The 7,152-nt window shown below is 37.0% G+C and overlaps 1 protein-coding gene across 2 annotated transcripts in view; it reads right to left on the reverse strand.

Moving 5' to 3' along the window:
- The window catches only part of LOC106882444 (F-box/LRR-repeat protein 6), a 30,743-nt gene that overhangs the window by 23,067 nt on the left and 524 nt on the right, over positions 1-7,152 (reverse strand). The window contains exon 1 of one of the 2 annotated variants that reach the window (XM_014933128.2): positions 645-884. The exons of the other annotated variant lie outside the window; for it this stretch is intronic. The gene's annotated coding sequence lies outside the window, so the exon portion shown is untranslated. Of the gene's footprint in view, positions 1-644; positions 885-7,152 lie in introns of those variants that run through there. 2 annotated transcript variants of the gene reach the window in all.

Genomic DNA, 7,152 nt, shown 5'->3' on the forward strand with positions numbered 1-7,152 from the left:
CCCCCCCCCGCCGGTTTTATATAGAACCACAGGGTAAACCTAATCCTAACTCAAACCCTAACCCTAACTCTAACCTTGGCTGTTACTTCTAGCATATAAATAGCCTGCTTCGTGGGGCGGGGGGATTGAAATTTTTCAAAAATTTTTTTTTCAGAATCGGAATCTCCATAGCTTAAAACGTGGGATTCCGTAAAAAAAATTAATAAATAAGGGAGGGAAAGGTTCAGATTACATATAGTCCATCTCTACCAGCCTATCTCTCCCTCTCTATATATATACACACACGATTTTGGTCTGAGCTCTATTTTGTTTGCATCTACGAATATACATATATACTTAAATCTAACCCTACACGCTCAAACGGATGGTATCCGTATTCTTTATCTTCAGATTTATGTATTTCTACAAACGATATATATATATATATCTGTAAAAATATGTGACACTTATAATTTTACAGATAAATTCCTCGATTTGCATAATATCGAGGTCTCTTTCTTTTTTTTTTTTTTTGGTTGCCCTTCCTGTCAAATATATATATATATATATGGCAGGCTTCTAGGGTATCAATCTATAAATATTAGGCTCAACAACTTCCCGTGTGTTAATAACATGTAAGTACTTTAAAAAAAAATGCCACAAACCTTATATGTAATTCGATCGAATATATGTATATATATTTATGAAAGTATAACAATGTAAAAGCATTAGTTTGTAAATATAAATGATAATGTTCAGATGGTTATATTGGTTATGTTTTTCTAAATAGGTTTGTTTTAAAGAGGACTCTGAACATAGTTCTGATTTTAAAGAAAATACAGAAACGTTGGCTCACGATGCAGCAAAGCGAAAATACAAAATTTCCAATGTTTATTCCAAAGACAGGAAGTGAATGATGCGCATGTCTAGAGTAGGAAAACGGCGGGAAAGAGAAAGAATGAAGTTGTAACAAAGGGGACACGAGGAGTGAGAGAGTTAGAAGGAAGAAGACGAAGGTTGTGGGGAAGTGGAAGCAAGAGGGAGAAAAATGGAAGTGAGTAGAAGGAAGAGTGTAAAAAGTGGAAGAGGGAAAGCAAAGGAGGAGAAAGGGAGGTGAAGAAAAGAAAGAGAAGAAGATTGTTTACATTGAAAATAAGATAATGTAAGGTAGTTACAGGGCTAGAAATTTAAATCGATTCCAGAGTTACACTAAATGAATTTAAATTGAAACCTGGAATGATGAAAAGCAAATTGTGTCCTCAAAAGCGGGATTTGAATTCAAAACATAAAAGGCTATGACAAATACTGGAAAACAATTGTTTTGCCAGTTTACCTATTTATTTTCACGTTATTTCTGCTGTGAAATTTCGTTACTAATGTGTAAAAGTATTAACAAAGAAAAATAAGAGGAAAATAAAAGATATGTTTATATTGGTAAAAGAATAAACAGAATCCGAGGAAAAGGAGGAAGACATTAAGAGAAAAGGGAGAATGAGATAGGATAACATTTGAGAAGAAGTGACAAGAAAAGGAGAAACAAAAAGTTTAAGGGAAGTAACTCTGTAAACAGTTTTTGAGAGTTGTATTCTAATTTTTTTTTTTTTTTTTTTTAAATAATCTGAGCAAATGCCTTTCCATCTCTGCTTCAAATAGTAGCTACTTCTTCAAAGTAAACTAAACTATCTTTAAGAATATGTGTGAATAATAGATGAGGGACTGTCACTATTGGAGCATATTCAATCAAAGGTTTGCTCACTCAGAACACACCTGAGACTAAATAAAACCAGTAGCAATTATCTATAATTTCTTTTGACTACTTAGTTCTATTGCAATTATTTAACCCAAGGGCGAGTAAACATATTAGTAAAGTTGGTCCAGTTTTTACCATCTTTCTGGGTTTTTTTTCTTCCATCTGTAACCACGCATTTGTTGGCTACCACTATTATAAGTCTCAGTATCAGAAGTGACATGACCACAACCATTGGTAGTTGTCTTTATCTGCTGTGGTCCAGCCGTGATTACCAAACTCCGAACTCCTTATCTTAGAATATCTATATTCTTCTATTTCAGTCCGTATCTACCCTGATATCTTTTACCTCCAGATAACTGTAAGTAGAATATTTGTTTCGGCATCAAACCGATTTTCTTCATTTTTTTTTCAAACATACTCAAGCCAACGAGGATTTCGTAGCTCCAAATTCTCTTCGGTGCCAGAGATAGGGATCTTCGCCTTCTCTGATATGCATGAAATATCGGGTGAATCATCATTTTTTTTTCCGGTTTGCGTTCACGCCTCTGATCCATATAATAAAATGGATAATACTACAACCCCGCTCATTTGCATTTCATGTGGAACAACACGTGCTTCTTGCCACATAGTTGTTCTCTCAACATCTTCTATAAGTCTGGCTGCATTCGCTCTCCTTGCAGTATAAGCTATCAATGAGCTTAACGTGATTACTGATGGTAATGCTTATATAGATAAAGTTGTTTGCGTCTCCTAGCTCCCATGATTCTATAACGACCTGTTCAATTTGTGTGATTTGATTCGTATCAAGTTTTGGCTGACAAAGAACTTTCGTCATCCGGATAGTTATTTCTAAGTCAAATCTTGTGGTTACACAATGGCAAGTGAACAGTATATCGGTAGAATGATTCGCGTTATTTGTTCCGATCGTCTGCGCGCCGACACTGAAATGTTGCCGAGGTCTACATTGCTTGTCATTCATTCTACGTTATTAAAAAAAAAAAAATACCTACAAATCTATGACGGTCAATTGGCTGAACTACAGGAATATCGGATCTGTTGCCTTGCGATATTTATTCCGGCTCTTTGCGCTCTGAGTTCAAACCCATTATGGCTTACTTGAGTGGGAGACTTAATCCTGCACCTGGCATCTTGAATGATTTTAGTCCATTCTGTTGCACGCGTTCTTATTAGGTTTTCCGTCTGAGGATATCGCCCATCTTCCTTTCGTCTCTGAGATTCCTGTAACGAGTCATGCGCATTGAATTCTCTCACCACTAATGGGGGTAACATATGTAGGTCCAGATAAAGATTTGCTGTAAAAACCCCCAAATGTCATACAATCATTTCAAACAAATAATGTCTATGAAACATAGCATGCCTTCTACACTATGGCAGACAATAGCCGCAATCATCCCCAAGTATAATTTCTTCCCCTAAATTAAATGTTACCTTAGTCTTCACTTTAAGATGTTCTTCGAGTTAAATAATGCAAAGGGGTTAAAGTGGTGTGTTCACTTTATATAAAGACTAATAAATGAAGACGCATTGAAGAAGCTACTGTACGTGTTACCTACACTCTCTTTGTTTCTCACTACCATATGAATAAAACTATCAAACTTAGTCCCCTTACTTGTTTTTTTCTTAACACCACATCTCTATAAATAGTGATTCGGGAGCTACCAAAGTGCAACTTAATTTTGCGTACTTCATTTGACAGAATTGTTGGGTGTATAAATATCCCAACTTTAGTGGGAAATTCTATAATCTATATTACATTATCTTTCTTGCTATGACGATATAGATTTGACAGTCACTCTCATTTATTTTCAAACATTCACCCAGGAATATTGAAAAATGAAATTTTTGTTTCGTATGACAACACCTACACATTGTGGCTCATCTGTTATGGCGTTATTCGAAAAAGTAGTTGTGTAGAAAACATTATCACGGAAGGTAAAGCAGAGGGTTGTAGATCAAGAGGCAGATAAAGACCGCAATAGACGGACAATATCATGAGGGAGGCGGACAAGAATGGCAAAGCAGATCGAGACCTTGCGGTTCATCAGAAAGATTTTCGTAGTAGTGTCATTCATGCGCTGCAGATGTACGATACATGACAAACGAAGTTGTTTAGTTATCTCATAAAATCAAGTGTCGTAACTCGCAATAAATTTGTCCAAGTTATTTCCCTTGAAAACACAATTTTATTTATTCTGTTTTTGTTGTTCAGAGAGTGATAAATTGGCTTTCAGCTAGGATGTATGGCGTTTATGAGTACGCACGAGCGTTAAGGAAGAAAGAGGGGGAGAGAGAGAGTTGATGTGCTTGGTCGAAGAAATCGACCCCATTACTAAAACACAATTCAACAAAAAGAACAAAAAACACTTGCGCAAGGTGCCGCGTGGTGTGACTGAACCTAAACTTCATGGTTGCAACTCATAATGAAGGTTTCTACTTCTTACACATCGGCCTAACGTTCACACTGATAGTAAAAACTTTGTAGTATCTAACTGCGTTTGGTGCGCATTTTGGTTAGGCTGGGTTATATTCAAAGGTAAGTGAGTCTTATGTTTGGTATGCACCGAGATAACTCTAGACATGTTGTGGGTTGCATCAGACCGCTTCAGTGAGGCTTTTCTTTTACTTCTCTCGTGCGTAAGACAAAAATCACTTACAGTTCTATGAATTATGTACATTATTTACATTCGACTGATATTTGTCCTCATCTTGTTTGTTGTTAGCACAACATTGCGGCTGATATACCTTCCAGCCTTCATCAGGTGTCTTGGGTCGACTGTTTAAAATAGCGAACAATTCTCGATCTAACGATGGAACATCTACCTGGTCACTTGACGTGCTACAAACAGCAACAAAATCTCCTTCAAATAACATCCTTCTGATTTAAATGAAGAAGACATTGGACAATATAGATATAGATAAACAAATAAGATAGGATGGTTACAACTAGAATATCTTTGAACATCAACATTCTCGATTTCTCGATCAGAGTGGAACTAAACTACTGCTACCGTCATAACTATAACAACCATCATCACCATCACCATCTGTACCAACCTATAACTGAGTACGTTGAAGATTCTCTACTATGTGTAAAACTAACTTCATCACCAGAAATATGTGATTTCCTACATTCTAACATTTAATCGAAGCACATAAAACTGCACTCAAGTTGAAGATGAGACACGTTGTCTCTAGCTTTGGAGAAAGTTATACAAAATATTTTGGAATCTCCATCAAATCCTAAAGCTTACACGTCAGAATCTTCGATGAGGTCATCAGAAGTCTATATCAATTCGAACTCGAGATATTATTTTACAACTATTATGTTATCAGCCTCAACGTCTCTCTCTTCCTCACAGTCTCCCCCCTCTCTCTCTCTCTCTCTCTTTCTCTCTCTCTCCCTCCCTTCCTCCCCCTCTTTCTCTCACTTTATATCTCAGTATCCGCTAATTGAATAGGCGGCTTATTGACCGACTGCATCATCTCCTCTAATCGCTACTATTTCTGCCTCACCACATCTAAACATTCCCGTCCATCATTATAGGCAATTTCTACATTAGTTTCGCCAACCAAACATACAGACCTACAAATGGGATTTTAGTCTCTTGGGTTTCCTGACATCATTCATGTGAACCAGCTGGAAAGCCAATTGCTCTGTAACTGCCACTCTTCCCCCCCCCCCGAGATATGCGAATGATATACACAACTTCACAACTACTCGCGAAGAAGCTAACTCCTTATTTTAAACTTTTGCGACCATGATTCGCCCCCAGTATTCAGTACTCGACCTTAGAAAATCAGAAAAATCACAGTGAGATGTGACAGTAACATCAAGCCCTACAAGAAAGCCGCTTGCAGAGATATATCTGTCAACCACACACTTACTCTCCCTTATCAGTGTAAAGGCCAGGGACGTTCGAAACGGATTTCCCTGTATCCACTATGCAGGAAGTGTGATATAATATTGAGTAATTTGTAGCACAGTTCCAAAAGCTAGTAGGAGTAAACGAATACCTCCATCTCTTAGTAATTATATTTAAGATCGAAAGCCCAAGAAATGGAACAATTCAACAGCTGTTTCTGGATGTTTCTACACATCAATGACAGCGCAACGGCTGTTATCAAGAAAACCATCCATAGGGAAGACTTAGATACACAGCTGACTCAGTCAGAGTCTTCCCTCCAGAAATGCCTATTGAGGAAACTACTCCTCGAGAATCGAAACCTATGCGTCATAGCCAACTGCCCCACCCGGGTACTTAATGTCATATGTTCATCCCTAAAATCAAAAGGCGATAAATGATGTGTGTTACGTCAACACCATTAGCTGAAACAAGTAAAAGAATAAAAGAAATACATACACACACGCACACACATGTACACTGATTTAAAATAGGAACTACAAATACTTTCTTGCTAATGAGGCACGTGGTTAGGTAGATTTTTATAACGTGCCCTTGTGTCTCCAAGCTATGTGCGGCCCCTGTGCACATGATTTGCAATAGTTGAAAAACAGGACAAGGCAGAACAAACCATCTACCTATAGCCTGGTATTGGAGACACAAGGCACGTTACAAAAATCTACTGAATCACGTGTCTCAATGACAAGAAACTATTAATAGATCTTATTTTTAAATGGTATACATTAAATTGATATTTATTTCTCAATAGTTTGCTGAATCAGTCATAAATTCATATGATAAATATGTATAATGGCAGCGAGGATTTAGCTAAACTACCCAGCGGTTGAATAGTCTCTACTGATAAGCTTGTAATTTTCAAGTGAAACTAGTCTAGTATAGTGATCTAGCTTCACTGTGGGGCGGTTCTTCCCTGTCATTATATGAAAATGTGCTTTCTTGCGGCTCTAAGGGTTTTAAACTCTTATTTCCACGGTTATTGTTCGGCCAAAATTAGTGATTTAAGGACCTGAGTTTCGCATTGATAAGTGCCAATGCACAAATCTTGGGACTTCAGTCACTGTAATTTCTGCCGATTATTCATAATACACACACACACACACACGTATATACATACATGTATATATTTTATAAATATACGTTTTGAATTCGTCAAGTCATATCGAAGGATATGCCATATATATATATATATATATATATATATATACTGTAAATTTTTTAGGTAATACTTGATAAGTGTAAGCTCCTGTATATGCCGGATAGTGGCAGAGGTGAAAGAATATATTAAACGTAAATTGAAAGCAGAACACACACGTACATATATATAGGTAATCTTCCAGTTTCGGGAGGTAAAAAAAGTAAATAAAAATACAAGGGAAATAACTTAACGTCTTACTAGTATTATCCGTACTCTCCTCACCCCACCCGTTCGCGAGCGCGCATTTTTTTCTTCATATTCCTTCACAGCAAGTTGTTTTACAC

This window comes from Octopus bimaculoides, chromosome 8 (genome assembly GCF_001194135.2).
Source record: "Octopus bimaculoides isolate UCB-OBI-ISO-001 chromosome 8, ASM119413v2, whole genome shotgun sequence".
Lineage (NCBI taxonomy): Eukaryota > Metazoa > Mollusca > Cephalopoda > Octopoda > Octopodidae > Octopus > Octopus bimaculoides.